The sequence below is a fragment of the Silene latifolia genome, chromosome X (assembly GCF_048544455.1).
Source record: "Silene latifolia isolate original U9 population chromosome X, ASM4854445v1, whole genome shotgun sequence".
NCBI classification, from domain to species: domain Eukaryota; kingdom Viridiplantae; phylum Streptophyta; class Magnoliopsida; order Caryophyllales; family Caryophyllaceae; genus Silene; species Silene latifolia.
This window is the reverse complement of record NC_133537.1, coordinates 18,452,518-18,472,076: the sequence shown is the minus strand read 5'-3', so window position 1 is coordinate 18,472,076 and position 19,559 is coordinate 18,452,518. Positions and strand designations below refer to the sequence as shown.

The window sequence follows — 19,559 nt, the reverse complement described above, 5'->3', positions numbered from 1 at the left end:
GATTGCCCTCTCATTTCATGGGATTTCTAAAATTCCATGAATTGAATTTTTCGAGTCTTGTTTGGTTACCCAAAATAATGCAAGATGGGGGGAGTTTACGAAAAGGGTAGAGTTACACCATACACCACCAATGAAAACGCGCCATATGTCAAACTCAAATTTATTGTAATTAATTCCTTGATTCCTTCATTAATTACCCTCCCTAATTAATGTTTTCGGTATTACCATATATTTTATTAATTAAAAAAAACTTCTCTCCTAATTTTTATTTAACTCTTATTTATTATTAATATTTTTGTGTATTTCAATATTTATGTATACCGTATATTTATACTAAGGCGGATACATTAATTAATACGTTATATTTGTACCCGAGCTTATACGATATTAATTGTATACATTTTTATACTGTATATTTCGTAATTTTGTATCTTAGCTTCTTATTTATTATTTATCTTTGTAATATATTTTGTATAATTATTTTCGCTGATTATTTTTATATGTATTTTTCGTTTTAATTTATTATTGAATATATTTGCGTTCTGTATTTCAAGGTTTTATTTTTTTTTTTATTATTGATAAATTGTTTTTGCATTTTATAAGGAACTGTTTTTACATTATATTTTTTTTGTATAATTTCATAATATTAAGTATGAAATTAGTGAGTTAAATAAAAAAAATTAAAAATTTGTTTTTTAATTTTCTTAAAAAAATTTATTGGACATAATTATTTAATAAAAAATTCTTAAAAAATTGTTAATAATAAAAATTTGTTGGACATAATTATTTATGGTACAACTATTTTTATTTAAATACTTTTTTTACAAAAAGTACACAGAAAAAACTTGTTAATAAAACGTACCGCAACAAGGTTCGAACCTTAGACGCCTGGTTAGAAAATTATGTATCTTACCAATTGTGCTACACAAATTGTTTGCTGATAATCTATAAGTTCTTATTTTTATTTTGTAATCATTAAGAAGATGAAAGGTCGTTAGGGTTTTCCCCACCTAACTTGCATTTGGCGGTAAACCATGCATTGATTATTTTTTTTGGGGGGAAATATTGTATTATAAATATAGTCATTCCCTCCAATTTTTAATTCATCCAAAGTACATCTTCCCTACTAAATTAATTTAACTATCCTAAAGTGAAATAACAAAAATGTCGGAAGAGAGGAAAGCCCATGCAAGAGACATTGTTTGCACGAGGTTGTTCATGAGAGAAATAATCAAGCAAGTTGGTCCTACTAATGTCCAAAATGCTTTAACGAGAGCTAGTCCGGGTTACCATGGAAATACTTTCCTTGACGATTTATTTGAGGAGGAATTTAATATGCTTAATTGGGTAAATTTCGAACTTGACAAAATGTATTGGAAGAAAATTGACGATGGGATAGAGATGTTAGCTACCCCTAAAGTTGATTCCTCCATTGTTAGGGTGGAGGAGGAAGAGGAGGACGAAGTAGTGGAGATGATTGAGGTTATAGCAACCCCTCCTAAGCCGAAGAACTCCGGAAAAGCTTTGGGGAAATCGCCATGCACAAAAACCCCCGACATCCTCCCTTCAAAGATGTCCAAGAAGAGGTTCGGGAGGACTCGTCCAAGAAGGCTCAATTCTAAGAAACTTAGATTTGATTCTTGTGTTGGTTGTAGTCATTAGATTTAGTTTTTAAATTCTGTTTGTTTTTTTTTTTCCTTTGTATCGTCCTTTTTAATATTAATGAAAGTAATTTTCTTCTCATATTACCTTTCTTTTAATTTAATTGTCCTTATAAATTAAAATAAAAAAATAAAAACCAAAAAGGGTGACTGTTATCATACTCGATAAAATGGAATTAAAAAAAATAGTGTAACTCTTACTATTCTCCATAAAATTGAATTTATTAACGTTTGTCTTCCCTATGCATCTTAATTTATTTTACAGTATTCGAAAAGGCAAGTAGATAAAAATTATTAATGACCAATTATATTATTAAAAATAATAGTAAATAATATATATCTTAATTTATTTACATGTTTTTAAATAATTGAAAGTAAATATTTTATGTAATTCGTAGAATAAAGTAACATATTAATGCCGAAACATATTTTTATCCATACAGAAATTATATTAGTCAAATTAGAATGTAAAATGTTAGTTTTATTAAGTTAAAATATTAAAATATAAATTTTATTATTGAAAACGTAATATAAATATACAGTTACATTAATAAAGTAACATATTAATATAATAAATGAATATAAAAAACAAGTTTTAAAATATTAAAATATTAAAACAACAGTTAAATTGATATTAAAATATAAGTTTTTATTTGTTATGAAATAAAAAAAAACAGTTAAGAAATGAATGGTTTTACTGTTACTTAATTTATTTTGTTTATTAAGTGAAAATATTAAAATAGAAATTATGTTTTTAAAAATATAATACAAATGTTCTATATAGCTCGTCGCGTTGATGTTCATCCAAATTTTAGCCCATCATGGATTGGTTAAAATATAATTTTAGGGTTTTAAGGGCTTTTTAGGGGTTTAGGGTTTGTAGGGTTTATTTGGGGTTTAGGGTTTATTTGGGGTTTAGGGTTTCTAGGTTTTTTAGGAGTTTTGGGTTTATAGGGTTTATTTGTGGTTTTAAGGTTTTTAGCCATATGTACGATCGTATGTGTAATACGTAAGGTTAAGACGTAAATTTAAGACCTAAGGTTAAGATGTTATTCTAGTTATGGTTTAAGATCTTATCAATCGTATGTTGTTATAATTAGTTAATTGTCTTGATCAACAGTGTAGTACTAATTTTAGCAACGTTTGATCAATATGAGTTTATATATGATCGGAACGCAATACTTGATTAAGATACCTATGTCTTATGGTTTAAGATGTTATCGATCGTGCATTGCTATTGAGTAATCATAGCAATATCAATCAATACGAGTTTAGATACCTATGTATTATGGTTTAAGATGTGATCGATCGTACGTTGCTATTGAGTAATCATAGCAATATACGATCAATACGAGTTTAGATACCTATGTCTTATGGTTTAAGATGTCATCGATCGATAGTTGCTATTGACTAATCATAGCAATATACAATCAATACGAGTTTAGATACCTATGTCTTATGGTTTAAGATGTTATAGATCGTACATTGCTTTTGACTAATCATATTAATGTACGATCAATACGGGTTTAGATACCTATGTTTAAGATGTTATAGATCGTACGTTGCTATTGACTAATCATAGCAATGTACGATGAATACGGGTGTAGATACCTATGTCTCGGGACGTAAGACATAAATTTAAGACCTAAGTTTAAGTTGTTATCAATCGTATGTTGCTATAATTAGTTAATTATTCCGATCAACAGTGTAGGACTAATTTTAACAAGTTTCCAAGACTTAAGATGAGATCGTACGTTGCTATCGACTAATCGTTGCAACGTATGATCAATAGGATTGTACAAATTTTTTGGCGGGAAAAGGACAATTCTATAAAATATTATTAAAAGGCTAGCCTAAAAATGCCACGTAAGTAATGCCACATGAGATTGAAAAAAGCCACGTATACAATAACAATTTGACTTGGCAAACTAATATAACATGGATTACCAATTTATTATTATATTGCATTAATTTAATTCACTTATTTCCTTTGAAAATCTATCCATCTATATATATATATATATATAAAAGAGAGTTTTTTCGAGCGATTCTAGACTGTCCACATCATCACAAATTAATTTAAGAAAGTTGTATAAATAATATTTTTGATGTAAAAAATAAAGTGGTAAATCTTTTAGTTACTATAATAATATATATTTCCCATTTTATAGTCAAGCGATCTTTCTAATTTTCATATAAAAAGTTTTACATTTCATTTGACAAAATAATGTCGGTAAAAAAATTATGAAAATAATATAATTAGATTCGTGGTAAGAAATGCTATCATTAGAGTATAGATTTCATATAATTTGCACATATTTAGGATGCTGTATTTCTTAATATGTTATATGTTCTACCTTGAATGTATAAATATTAGAATTTTCCCACATCGAAAGATTAACACAAGGTGAGCTGATCCTATGATTATAAATATAAGACATCATTGGAACTCAGATATCAACCCAAAATCTTTTGAGTCTCTAAACTATTGTCTTAGAGAGTTACTAAGAGTAAAGATTTTGTATTATTATCTCCATATTATAATATAAAAAAATAATGTGGAGGATATTTTAATTATTATAATATATATTTTTTATATTTTTTACATTTCATTTGCAAATCGTTAAAAAAATTATAAAAATTATATAATTAGATTTGTGATAAAAAAAAATGCTATCATTAGAGTAAAGATTTCTTATCAATCTGCACATATTTTAATTGATAAAAAAAGAAAAAAAAATATGAACATAGTATAGTATTAATCGGGTTGGATGTCAAACTAGGTCCGAAAAAAGATGGTGTACTTCTTACTTCTTAGTGTGTTATTTGTCCAAATTAATAATTTAGGTGTTGTTAATATATAATGTATAAAGAGTAAAATTGTCCTACATCGAAAATTACTATAAGATGGGGTGATCATATGATATGGTAAAAAAAAATATGAAAATAATATAATTAGATTCATGGTAAAAAAATTGTTATTATTGGAGTATGGATTTCATATTATTTGCATATATTAAAGATGATATATTTCTTAGGAGTCGTTTGGTTCGAGATGAAGGAATGAAATGGAACGGAGTATGATATCATAGATGTATGAGATTCCAACTTCATTTCATCTCAAAGTCCTCCAAAATCACCCAACCAAACATTTGAACTGATTCAATCCATTCCATTCAATTTCATATTAGCCAACCAGGCACTCATAACTATGTTATCACTACTACAATTTAAGGCTTCGAGAACGCCCCTTAAAGAACGGTTAATAGCGGAACCGGTCTGCTTCTTATTTTTAGTCTGGCGCGCCTCCAGGATTTCATTAGAGACCGGTTGCTTGTTTTAACCGTGCTCTTAGATTAACAAAGATAACGGTTAGGGTTGACCAACCGTCCTAGTTAAAGAAGTAGACCGGTTAATTAGCGTAACCGTTCTCTTAAATAAACAAAGAAACCGGTCAATTAGTGTAACCGTTCTCTTAAATAAACAAAGAGTACCATAAAAATTCACAATCACCGTCTGCTTTAAATCCCTAATAATACAAGAGACTGCCGTTTACACTTCTATTTCGTTCAAACAATGCTACAATCATCTCGTCCCTGGTTACCCTTGGTTGTCGCTGGTCGCTCCTACTCCGGCCACCACCTGGTTGTGCATGCCTTTTATCGTTGACGATTGTTCTGTTGGTAAGACCCTATTTCACTTCACTTTATATTGTACTCATACATAATTGTTGGTAAAATAAAGAGATTCGGAATCAATTTTTCAACAAAATAAAGCCTTGTGCAAGTCGTGATTGATTTTTATCATTCTTGTTTCTGTCATGCATATGAAGTCTCTTGTTCCCTCCTAGTTTTGAAATTTATAGCCACGCCCACGATCTCAGTTTTCTTTTTCTGTAGATGTAGATACCAGTCTTATTTCTTCTCTCACGTGCATACTGCACTTTAGGATTCTTCATCGCTATGTTAGCATGAACAAAAAATCACCAAGATTCTCTTTCTTTGTCCTACTTCGGTTTTGTGTTGCCATTGTTTGAACTTTGAAAACCTGTTCATATATATCCTTCCAGGCTTGTTTGTCATCTTAGCCGTTTATCTTTTGCTTTGTAGGCTTGAATCGCGTAAGAAGAGGCCTTTTGGTCCGAGATTAATGGTAATTTTCTGGTGCAAGAGTTAAACTATATGTTGCCTTCAATTCATGATATAGTTTAGTGCAGAAGAAGCTTTCAGCCACCAACTTGATGCCCTGAAGTACAATGATCAACCTCATCAAGACTATGGAATCGAGGTTATGTATAGGGTATATCCTCAAAACACCCTCATGTACTCTAAATATTTCCATAACATAGCTCTATGACATGTATTGTTATTCTTCTCTATTTGTTTATGGCAGTTTGCTGGATTTGATCCTTTTGAGAGGTCCACTTACTTCGGACCACACTTTGATTTGGGACAGGTGCTCTATCCCTAATAAAATGTCTTGCGTTTTAGATGGTGATTGTTCTTTTCAATACTAGCTAGATGACTACATCTTAAATTTATTATCCTCATTTGACGTCAAAAGATATTATTTCATGAGAAATTATTGGTCAAAACCAATTGACTGCAAAAGTTAAATTAGGACATGATAAATTGATTATTAGCTGTATGAAGTAATGCATTGTTGTATAATCCCTCCACCTACAGTTTGAACGCTTCAGGAGAACGTCATATATAGTGTATTAACTAAATTTTTGGGTGTCCTATGTATATAGTTCATGCTTAACGCTCCAAAGCCATATATTGTTGAGCAAATTGACGAGGTGCGGAATATTTGGGCTGAATTTACACTCCATTTTAAGCCCAAAAGTAATGGTGTATGAAGACGATGATACAGTTTCTTGGTGTTCAATTATTGCACTTGGATACGACTAAGTGGCGAAGATTCAGGGATTTTTATTTATGTTTTGCAAGTATTTTCTATATTTGTAGCCTATAGGCTCTTAAAAACATGATGGGACTTTGTATATTTTTTCAAGGATATGTCCTTATGAATTCAAATTAAATTTGAAGGTTTTTGTTGCGTAAAATATGCTGGAGTTTCTGAATTGTAATGCAAGTTTAATTCTTATGAGCTATACGGTTCAATCGTGTAGGGGCTACAATAAAAATAGAATTTTTTTTAATAATGTCGGGTTCAAAGAGAACGGTTACTTGTAAAACCTGTTCTCTTTGAAAAGGTAAAACAAAGGCGCCAAATAAATCGACAACTATATCAAAGAGACCGGTTCTCATATGCAACCATTCTCTGTGATACATCAACGAGCACGGTTATGGAGCGCAACCGTTCTGATTGTTGTTACAAAGAGAACGGGTTGACTTTTTTTTAACCGTGCTCTTAAGTAAAAGAGAACGCTTGGCCACAGGACGGTCCAAAATGGCTTTAAGAACGGTGTTTGACCGTTCTCTTTGATCAAAATTGTAGTAGTGTATATGCCCCACATTGAACATATAAATAATAGGATTGTCCCATATCGAAGGATTAACAAAAGGTGGGTGGAATTATGATTATAAATAGAAGGCATCTTTTGAACTTAGATATCAATCCAAAATCTTTTGAGTCTCTCAAATATTATCTTAGAGAGTTCTTAGGAGTTGATATCATTATCTCCATAATATGATATTAAAAATAATGTGGAGAATGTTTTAATTATTATAACACGTATTTCCTATGTTATACTCAAGTGATAGTTTATAATTTTTATATAAAAGCTTTTTCATTTCATTTGACCAAAAAGTATCTTTAAAAAAACTATGAAAATTATATAATTAGATTTGTGGTAAAAAAAATTGTTACCATTAGAGTATAGATTTATTATCATTTACACATATATTTATACATTATATATAATCTCTTTTCCAGGATGGCTCCTATTTATAATCATGGGATCACCCCCTCTTATGTTAATCTTTCGATGTGGGACAATTTTATTATTTATATATGTAGTATATTCATCACACTAGATTATGTTTTAATGTGGAACATATAACATACTAAGAAGTACACAATTTTTTATATTAACAAATTATATGAAATCGATACTCTAATGTTAGCATTTGTTACCACAAATCAAATGAAATGTATAATTTTTTATATAAAAACTAGGTGTGTGACCCGTGAAATTCACGGGTTTATCTGTTTTAATTTTTTATCTTTTTATTTATACTTGTCTGGGCAATTAGTTGATCCATTTTAAAAATATAGTCTTGGAATACATAAAAGTTAGTCGGTTACTGTCTTATTTCTTTAACAACTTTGGTTTATTTTCAAAACTATATATTGTACTTTAATTGTTTATTTTGTTAATATACTAATAACACGTGGTTTTAAAATAAATAATTACCTTTAATAAGTCCAGTAATTCATGATAAATGTTTAAGATTACCTTTTAATAAGATTGTATAGATTATGTACTACATTTTCTATGTGAAAGCTTGAATATCCCTTTGTCATTTAGGCCAATAAAGTTAGTACGTGAAGACGAAAGAGTAAATTAATCTATAATATTAAATTATTGATCCTTTTTTTTTTTTTGAGAATAATAAATCTCGAAATGTAAGAAGTTCAGAAGATATAGAATTTTAGGACTTTTTATCTTCTGAATCTTTTAATTCTCATAAATCATATTTTCTAATAGGAGCATAATTATGAAGTTTAATAAATGATAATCTTAATATATCGTTTATATCAATTTATCAAAAATCCTAAATTTTAAATTTTGCATAAAAGATAAGGTGAGTTAAATTGTAGCCTACTACAAATCTCATTGCAATCTCATTTATGATATAAGGCATACACACAAAATAATATGACATGTACGCATAAGTATTAGACAATAATTTACATTTAGCTATTATCAATACCAAAAGAGATTTTTTTTGTCCAACTTGTTAATAAGATTGAGATCCTCGCAACTCCAATTTCATTCTATGAGAGCTATTTTTCAAAAAAAAAAATGATGAATAAAAAAATAACACATACCCAAATAAAACATATAGTTGAAAGTTTCTGAAATAATTAAAAAAAAATATGAGCCTAAAAACAATTACTCATTCATATTCATGTTGTCAAACTTCTAGTTAGTTTATAACATAGTATTAAGTGTAATGGGGGGGAGTATTTGTTTAAGCAATTATAATATTTCTCTTCTTCATATAGTCTTCTTTCTCCAATTAACTATCCATACAAAAAAAATCCACTGAGTGATTAATAACAAATAAAATGGTGGAATTTAATTTATGTAATATTAACCTTATCGTTATTAATTTAAGTTTTCTCTTACCACTCTTCTTCATATAGTCTTCTTTCTCCAATTAACTATCCATACAAAAAAAAATCCACTGAGTGATTAATAATAAATAAAAGGTGGTATTTCATTTATGTAATATTAACCTTATCGTTATTAATTTAAGTTTTCTCTTAAATAAGGTAAGAAATAGACATTGAATTATAAAGATATAAGTATATTTACCTTTGAATAGTTCAACTCCACAAATTTTGATAATCTCTAAATGAAAACAAAATTACATACTCGTATATATTAAGGTTAAAAATGTGAAGATTACTTCAAACCAATCGAACTTAAAAATAACTAAGTAAATTATTAATTTAAAAACCTTAATACACTTACCGATTTTGATACAATGATAAGAAAGATTATTGACACATACATACAATTCTTTTGGCAATAGGGGTAAAAAAAATTTTGGCTCACAAATGTTGCCTTCCATAAAACATTTATATAGCCAAATGAGGATGCATTTTATGAATTTTAGACTTTTTTTATTATTATTATCAAAGTTAATATTTACATAAATATGTAGAAAGGTTTAATGACTTTTGAGTATTCATTTTCATTATTAGCATATTTATTATAGACATAAATATAGAGTAAATAGAAAGAAATGTAAAAGTTTTCTTTTATTTATTTATTTTTTTAAAAAAAATCACATTACATGAGAATTGTTTAGGGAGTTATCTTACGAAACTAAAAGAGGTGGATATTTTGCCTTGCCTTTTATTTATAAATTTACTTATTTATCATTTTTAACAAAATTGAGCAAGTTTATTTTAATAAGATTTAAGAGGGAGTTGCACATATAAACAGTTTAAAGTTAGAGTGATGTAAATTTTTAATTTTTCGTTTAACCTATTCTAGTTTTAAAAATTAAAATATTAATGTTTAATGTTAAGTATGTTATTATTTGCTCTTAATATTTACAAATTATTTATTATTTTATAATGGTGTAAAATTTAAATTATGTGATATTTATTTGTTGCTTAAAATATTCTAATAATAAACGTAAAAATTTTAAATTTAGTGTGAATTTATTTTTAACGGTTGTTTAATTTATCTAAAAATTAAAAAAGCCAAAGTTAATGTTTGTTATACTATTTGCATTTAATGGTTCAATTTTTTTTTTCTTTTTAAATAAAAAATAATGACGTGGCTTCTATAATTGGTGACGTGGAATTTTGGTTATTCAAGGTGGCATTTAGTAATGCGAGGTGGCATTGTCTACGTGGCTTTTAAGGTTTACCCTTTTAATAATATTTATAGATTAGAAATATCGCTTAAATATAATATAATATAATAAATATAATAAATATTAAATTATAATAATTAAAAGATTCTACACTTTATTTCTTGCATCCAAAAATATTATTTATAATACTTTCCTAAATTAATTTTTAGGAAACTCCACCTTGATAATCATCTGAGGTGGGACAATTCAACTATTTATATGTAGTATTCACAACACCTACATTATTTTTCAATGTGGGACAAATAATATACTTAGAAAAAACATCATATCATATATATAAGTATAGAAAAATCGTACGAACATAGCATATTATTTTCTCATTATTAATCGGGTTGGATGTCGAATTGGATGCGAAAAACATAGTGTATTTCTGACAATGTTATTTTTTCCATATTGAAAAACAATGTAGGTGGTGTTAATATATAATGTATAAATAGTCGAATTGTCCCACATCGGAAAATTACTATAAGGTGGGGTGAACCTATGATTATAAATAGGAGTCATCTTTGGCACTTAAATATCAACCAAAATTTTTTGAGTCTCTTAAGTATTGTCTTATTAGAGATCTCTTATTAGAGTTTCTATTATTATCTCTTTAATAGAAAAAATTATTTATTATTAATTTTTCTCGCATAATCAATAAACGGTAGACGTGTATGTATTTATCATTTATTTTCTTTGAAAGAGATATTTTAATAATATGTAAACAAATGATTAACATGTAAACATTAAAGTTTTAGAACATTTTTTTCATTATAACCAAGTTAATTAACCCGTTGCAACGCACGGGCTTTCAACCTAGTATTCCATTAACTTTAAACTTAATTAACTAAAAAAACTACAATAAAAAATATGGATTAACTATAAGTTAATAATTTCAAGATATTTCATATGGAGTAGTATTATATGTATTCGAAATAAAAAAATTGAATACATAAGAAATTAAGAACGAAGAAGAATAAATGAAGTTAAAAACGAAAAAAACTGTATTGTCACTAATTCACTATTGTTGTTACTATAAAAAAAAATATATTATAACTTTGTTGTATATAGAAGATGTTTTACAAAACTAATTAATCGACAAATAAGTATTAAAGATCATATAAAATATTTTCTTAGGAAAATATAAAATATATGGAAAATAAAATATTTATTAATTTAAGTAATTTACAAACAAATTCTGTAAATAGTTAAATGAAATTAAACAATAATAATAGAATTTTAAAAGGGTAGTAATATCATGTGTTTAGTTCATGAAATCATTTCACGTAAAAGATAACGTTTTGTAAAAACAAAATTGCATTGTTTAGCAATATATTTAGTAAGTAAAACTAAAATAATTATATTTATAATTTTGTGTTCTTGGTGAATTTAAATGAGACCTTCTCCATTCCACTTTAATTATTTTATTTATACAATATTATTAAAAGGCTACTTAAAGCATTTAACTTATATTAATTACTTGATTATTTAACTAGAAATAATCTCTAAATATCATGTGTTACTTATAAATACTAACAAAATAAAAAATATTAATTACAAACACAAAAAAATAAATTAATACAAACTCTTTATTTTCCTCTCATAAATTTGTATCAATCTACCTATTCATTTAACTTTTATATTTTTTATTTAATAGATTGTCCTTTTGTTTTTCCTCACAATTATTATACTTTGTATTTATTTTACCATAATTTTTTTTATCTCCCCCTTAGTTCACAAAACATTCTTCTTCTCTCAAATAAATTCTTGAAATTTATTAGATAATTAATTACAAATATTTTCTTATATAAATATTACAAGAATCCTATTTTTCATTTTTATCTAAAAAGTTGGTAGGTAAAGTATGCATATATATAACCAAATGAATTATTTAACTTTGGCATTAATTTATTATTACATGGCATAAATTTAATTCGTTTATCTATAAATTAATTTAACTCACTTATCTATAATATTAAAAGATATTATCTATATTCTTAAATGATTTTTGTATATTAAATATATTGTTTTCCAAAAATTTATGTAACCCTTAGAAATTTACATCAAAATTTCATAACTTATAATTAATATTGACATTTTAATTGAAAATTTTCTGATAAAACATGTTAATAACATTTATAATTTATAATTACATTTGAAATTTTAATTGAATTTTTTGTAATAAAACATGCTAATAAATTAATTAAAACTCTTCATATTACTTAACACTCACCATTTTTATTAACATTTTTCCTATTTGATTCATTTTTTTAATTAAACATGGTAATAAATTGATTAAAAATCTTCATAATACTTAACACCCACCAACTTAATTAAAAGTTTTTCCTATTTAATTAATTTTTATAATATAATATATTAATAAATTGATTAAAACTCTTTATATTACTTAACAGTTAACACCCATAATTTTCATTAACATTTTTTCCTATTTAATTCACCTCTTGAGTTTCTCGGTGATCAATTATCTAATTAAATAATACCACAAAATAAATTAAAAATAAAATTAAAATATTGGAATTTATGGTTGTATGATGGCTATAAAACCTATAATAATTTATATCTATAAAATCTTATTAAAAGTCTAAACTAAAAAATGTGACATGACAAATTTAATTGTGACGTGAAACTTTTAATGTGACATGGTAACAAAAAGTGATATGAATTACCAATTTAAGAAAATTAAAAAATATAAGGTAGAAAATTTTTAAAAATATAAGGTATAAACACAAAAAGGAAGAAAAAAAATTGTAAACCATTAATCTCCTATCATAATTTTTGTTATTTATTTAACCATTATTTTCTTTATTTAATGAATTAACCTTTTAACTTTCCTTTCATCATTACTATATATACTCCGTATTTATGTACCATGTTTTTTATTTTTCTTTCATTCATAAAATTTTAAGAGAATTTGTAATAGAATTTTTCATATATATAACTATTATATTCACCCTAATTTTCAATTTTATTCAAAAAAATAGCACCTAAAGTATACATAGAAAAGTAAACTAATTGTTTCTTTTTTTTCTTTTTCTTATATTTTGTATTAATTTGTTATTATTTTTTGTGTTTGTATTAATATTGCAGGAGAATGAATTTCCAACTTTATTAAAGAAACTGGTAGGTAAACTATACATAGAGAACTAAATTAATTGTTTTACTTTTTATTTTTATATATTTTGAATTAATTAGAATTTTATTAGTTAGTTTTTTGTGTGTGTTTGTATTAATATTATAGGAGGATGACATACTCACGTATCAATAAGAATGCACGAGGTTCGAAATAATGGCTATGGATCTTCTTTACACATTTTTTTCTTGGTTTGGATGACTCTTTCATTTTTGTTGGTTTTTATTTTTTCTACAATGGTGTATTTGAAATATGAATGGTAGCAAAAATCTTTAATAAGTTGTTGACATTTGTTACATTATTGTTCTTCACTCTTTCCTACACTTTAGTCTCCTTTGTAACACTTATATTCTATTTTTATTTTGTCAAACAGGTTACAAATCAAATTGCTTAGCCAAATTGTTTTAGTACGATGCACATATGTCAATTTGATCTTATCATAGTGTTATAATATGCATAAATAGTAATTAGTTATAAACCGATTCTTATTCTCTAATTCATTGTTCCAATTCCAATGCTTTCAAGCCTTTAAATCATTTTTTTTGTTTTCCATCAAATATACTATTCTGTAAGTCACAATATTTTTTGGATAAATATTTTTTTTGAATGATTTGTTTATATTTTATTTTATCATGAATTAGGAAAGGCTAATATTTCGTATGAAGTATAATATTATTGTTTTGATTATAATTTTTGATGAATGGTCGAATATGAAGAAGCTATGTTTAGAATCATATATGCATAAATCTCTATTTATTGCGTGATTCCAAGAAATGTGTAATTAGTTTTGCTCATCTTATACTACTACTACTACTAATTATTAGAGTTCACCTATAAAGTTTTGATCCTTACTTTACTCTCTTACTTTTTGTCTCAAATCTAATCTTATATATACTACGGAGTATATTATTATAACACAAAATGTGATATTTTTAATATATGTAACCTTTTCTTAGAATTATTCGGAATAGTTGTTAAAGTTGTTTACATAAAAGTTCACGACCGTTTCTTTGCAAGATAAACATAGGGTCAAGTACTTTAAAATGCACCAAAACGACAATAAAAACAATACATCCATTCAAGCAATAAAGAGGCAAGTTGCAATAATGTTTGTTGGTGAAGAAAACCATTCATATTCTATAATCTTTAAGCCGGTCAAAGCAATGGTCAAATAATAAAGAGACAATTGAAGAATTACTAATTAAAGAGGCAATTGAAGAACCATTAATTAAACAGGCAATTTAAGAATGATTAGCAACTCAAACGAGAAAATTGAGAGCCATTGATTTTCTTTCTATAAAATCTCGTCAAAATACCAATTCATATTGTCTTATTTGATACCAGGTTGTCCAAACCAACATTACCCGTCCTTACAAAAGTCAGATTTTTTTGTTCTCTCTGTAATTTAGAGTATTTTAATTGAATTTTGTGTCTCCTTTTTCCTTTTCTTTTTGTTCTTGTATTTAAATTTAATAGTCTTAATTGGAGGTGTGAATTCAATTAGTTAACTTGATAATTTAATTAATGATGTTATTGTAGGAGGTATGTATATGTTAATGCGATCCTAACATGGATGTGCTTTGAACTTCGCGTAATTATTTTGCATACCCAATAAGAAATATTTTTACGAGACTATAGCATAATTATCCATATTGTACGAGTTTTAGGATTTTGACAGGAGTATTTATTTAAATTCTATATCTATATGTGTACTTACTATAAGTGAAGTAATAATAAGGTTATATTTTTGTAGAAAAATAAAGGATAATGAATAAAAAGTAATCACGCTATATATTTCGAAGTTCGGAGTTTTTAACTACTTATGGAGTAGAAAATAAATTTCAATGCAATTTGTTCATATATGGAAGCACAAATAACATTATACCTGCAGTGGTACAATAAAATTATACAACCAAGTTATATCTTATCGAGCTTATGTGTAATTTTTTTGAGCTTTCTTAAAGTTAATTTTTTTTAAGTTTAAGTGAGTCAGTTCAGAAATTTTATGGTATAGCTCGACTTCTTTAAAACAAAACTCGAAAACTTTATTATATAGCTCAGGTTCTAGAGCATACAACTGGGTACAACTGGTTGTAGGATCTATTAACTGTATATGGAAGGGTGACTTCTTTTAATGTTTTGTTTTATTGGTAGCAACTTCAACTTGTACTCATATTTTTAAATCCTTTGAAAACAGGGGACGACAGTGGAGCACAAATACATGTTCCAATACTTCTAAAGCATCAAGATTGTCCATAAGACCAGAAGTACCCAAAAATTCAATTTGACAGATTGTGTGCTCGATTCAAAACAACCAAACTATTCACATTTTGGTTTGAGTATCATCCAAAATCAAAAATTTGGAGTGTATTAAACTTTTTTTTTAAAATACTGCTCCCCCAGTCATGCTCATTTATTTACCTTTTTTTTTAATAATTTGTGAGTGGTTTTTTAATTAAAATTAAACAAATGATTGAGAGAGGGAACTACTCCATATAAGTTATTCACAAATTGAACATTTAAACACTGTCAATTATTAACAATCCCGTGATTTTCACGGGCTCCAAAACTAGTTAGGGTTAAAACAACATAAAAAGTGATGGTACTTAATAGTTAATCGTGGCCGTTCAGTTGTCAATAAAATATTAGATGATATTCCACATTAAATCGTGGCCGTTCATCCTATAAGTGACCAATCACAAATAAAGCCACGTATTAGTAAATATTACAACCTTTATAAGCATTTTTTTTTGTTATCATATCAACTAAAATATAATCACAGTCTCTCTCTAACTTCTCTCAATAATACTTGTTTTCATCTCTTCTCTATTTATTCAACTTTTTTTTTTTTTTTTTCTCTCTCTCTCTCTCTCTCTCTCTCTCTCTCTCAATAATACCTTTAATATTCTTAATTTTAATTTAATCCTTATTTTTGTATACGTCAAGATGGAAAACGCTGCCGTTGATGTTGTTAAGAGATCAATCAGAGGTAAACAAGCTTTGGTGGATGAGCTCCGTGTGACGGAGTTGGAGCATGTTTCGAGGATGAAATCCCTTATGGAACGCCGCAACCGTTGGCATGAAAGTGGTGTCAAAGATTTCGACAAATCACTCGAGGCCCTCATACAATCCTTCCTAAGTGACTATCAAAGGACATACGATTTCAGGAAGGACTTGGAGAGGGAGATCGGGGCCTTAGAGGCTATTTTGCCTTTTTTATCTTAGAAATTAGTTTTATTTTTTTTCGTTAATATTGTAACCTTTAATTTAGTTTTAGTTTTCCTTAATATTGTAATCTTTATTTTCCTTAATATTCTAATCTTTAATTTTTCTTAATATTGTTATTTTCCTTAATATTGTAATCTTATAAAATTTTGTCTTTTAGTATTTCGAGGCGTCTTCTTTAATTTAATAGTTTAATTGAATTTATTCATGAACCACCAAATTTATTTAATTTAATTTAATTTAATTTATTCATGTTATGGTTCACTAAAGGTCACCATCCTTATTATAAATACGGGGGAGTTAAAAGAAGAATCCCATTTCTACCTAACCTTTTCTTTCTCATTTACTTTATCTCTCTTTATCTTCTCTCTAAAAACTCAGAAATTTTAAATGGCAGGCTTAATTGGAGGCCTAACGATATTATGATTCGATCTTTGAGTTTTTTGGAAGAACAAGTTTTCTTTCTCCATGAACAGGAGTTGAAAGTAATGAAGATGGTGGTCGGGGCGATTGAAATTCGCAACGATTGTTATGCAAAAGGCATAAAGGAAATGGAGAAGGAAACGGATGGTTACATCAAATCCGTGTTGGGTACTTGTGAAAAATGTTACAAACTTAGGGAAGAATTTGAAGATAATATTAAGACTTTACAATCCTTAGTTAATAAGGATTAGGCTTAATATTGTACTTTTCTTTTTTTAAGTTTATCTTAATAATAATCCATTTTCGTTGTTACATTTTGTGGTTTAATCCTCTACTTTTTTTTTTTAGTATAAATTTGAATGTTAACTCGAAATTAAATCATATTGCAACTGAAGAGACATGCATGTGGATTATTTTGGTAATGAAAAAGGATCTTCATAGATTTATAAAATATAATACAAACCATACTTATAATAATCCTTACAAAATACGAAATATTAACTAAAATTAATTAAAATCCAAGAGATTCAAGTTGAACAATCTCCCTTTCAATTTTCCTAATTTGTATTTGCGCTGGTTCGCGATTTGCCCTTACATAGCTTATCATATCATCCATATTTGCTTGAACGTCATGCATCCCTCTTGTTATCGCCATGTCTCGTACATGAGACGCTCTGTTGATTAGGGTTTCCAACTGAGTGTTAATCTCTCGCAGCCGAGCGAGAACGTTTCTGCGATCCATTGTGTATTCAACTAAGAAACAAATAAACTGTCTATCCATCTGAAACAAGTTAATTAAATTAAGAAGCAACAACCGCACATTCAGTTAAATAGATAGTTAAAAAAATCGATTTTGTGATTTATTCAATAAAATCGATTGTGACAAAAACAAAAAACTCAAACAATAATTGAAGATAAAAGAATAAATACCTTGATTGAGAATGGAGGAGTATGGAAAATAATCGATTAGGGTTTGTCTTTTGAAGGATAATTTTTAGATGAATGTCTTTTGCCTTTTATAATGGGAAAAGGAAGCATTAGGGTCTTAAAATCGATTTTTTTTTATTAAAAGTTGTGACTTGATGTGATTTGGAAGTCAAATCATTTTCAGACTTGTGACTTTATGCATGCCGCCGGATTTTCTTACACACGCAACATTAGTCATTTCAAGTTGTGTTTAGTCAAATCAAATTTGAATTGTTCATTTTTTATTACTCTTTATGGTTTGTATTATGTCAAATCAATTTAAATTGTTCATTTCATTATTCTTTTTGTGTTGTGTTTTGTCAAATCAATTTTAACGGTTCAAATATACAAGTAAAAGAGGTGGAATTGAATAAAGTACATAAATGGAAAATACTACAAGTCCACATTTTATATAATTTAAATATTATACAAATTAAAAACTTACAAACCGAGATGAATACCCAAATAGGAAAAATTATGGATTTGGGTACAACATACATACATACATACTAAATTAATTTGAAAAATAATTAACAATAACATTTTCAAGGGACTCATTCTCTTCCATGAGAATGATCCTCTCCTCCTTTGTTATTTGGAGGTCTCGTAAAGCAGATGCATAATATGCATGCAACTGCAACTGCTCTGCCTCCGACAAGACGTCATGACTAATGCCCATCTCCCGAATCTTATCAAGGAAGTCGTTGATCTTTATCTCTATATCATCTAAGCGACGGATGTAGTATTTGTTCATCTCGATGTGTATCAATGTTAAGTGAATGTTCCGATCCATTTTAAACAAGAAGTTTGGAGTTTAAAGATTTAGGGTTCTTGAGAGCTTAGGGTTTTAAGAGATGGAGAAGGAAATTAGAAATGGAATGAGAAATGGTTAGTTGAGAAACTAGGGTTTGCATTTACTGAATGTGTATTTATAGATGAGATAATGAAACATGTGTCGTTTCAATTGCCACGGATTTTATTTTAATTAATAAATTTTGTTGAAGGAGTTGGAAGTTGTTTTTAAATAAATATGTTTAGGAAATGACATTTTGTCCTTCAATATTCCAATAGAATGACTACTTCTTTAATTAATTTAATAATATGAAATTGTGTCCTTTAATATTCTTTAATCGATTTTTTTTATTTATGTAAATAGAAATTATCGATTTTTTTTTACTTATATGATAACGTTACTTTTTTAATCTCTTATATGATAACGTTACTTTTTTAATTTTATCCCGTGATATCTTAACCAAATAATTAGCAAATTTATAGAAAAGTTTGTAAATTCTGAAATTGTTTACGTAAGATATATTTAATCTAAATTGTTCAAGTAAGATAAATTTAATTAAAATTAAATATTAACAAATGCTAGTAATCATAACAATTCTTGAATATTATTTGATCGAATTAAACTTTTTACACAAGAAAGCACCATAGGTGACTTGGAATTACGCCAGTTCTAATGATATAATCCCTCTCCATCTCCCAATAGTTCCTCCATTCACCTTCTATGTCGCGATCATCAATCTCATAATAATCTAGAATAGCTTGAATGTCGAGTAC

The 19,559-nt window shown here is 27.1% G+C and overlaps 1 long non-coding RNA gene across 2 annotated transcripts; it reads left to right on the top strand.

Moving 5' to 3' along the window:
• Positions 1-5,769: 5,769 nt before the first annotated feature.
• LOC141621263 (uncharacterized) lies at positions 5,770-6,365 on the top strand. 2 transcript variants are annotated; one of them, XR_012532178.1, is made up of 4 exons: positions 5,770-5,813; positions 5,868-5,960; positions 6,054-6,116; positions 6,347-6,365. It is a non-coding gene; the product is annotated as an uncharacterized LOC141621263 (long non-coding RNA). The 2 variants fall into 2 exon arrangements; XR_012532177.1 differs by lacking the exon at positions 6,347-6,365 and having other exon boundaries at positions 6,054-6,316.
• Positions 6,366-19,559: the final 13,194 nt, after the last annotated feature.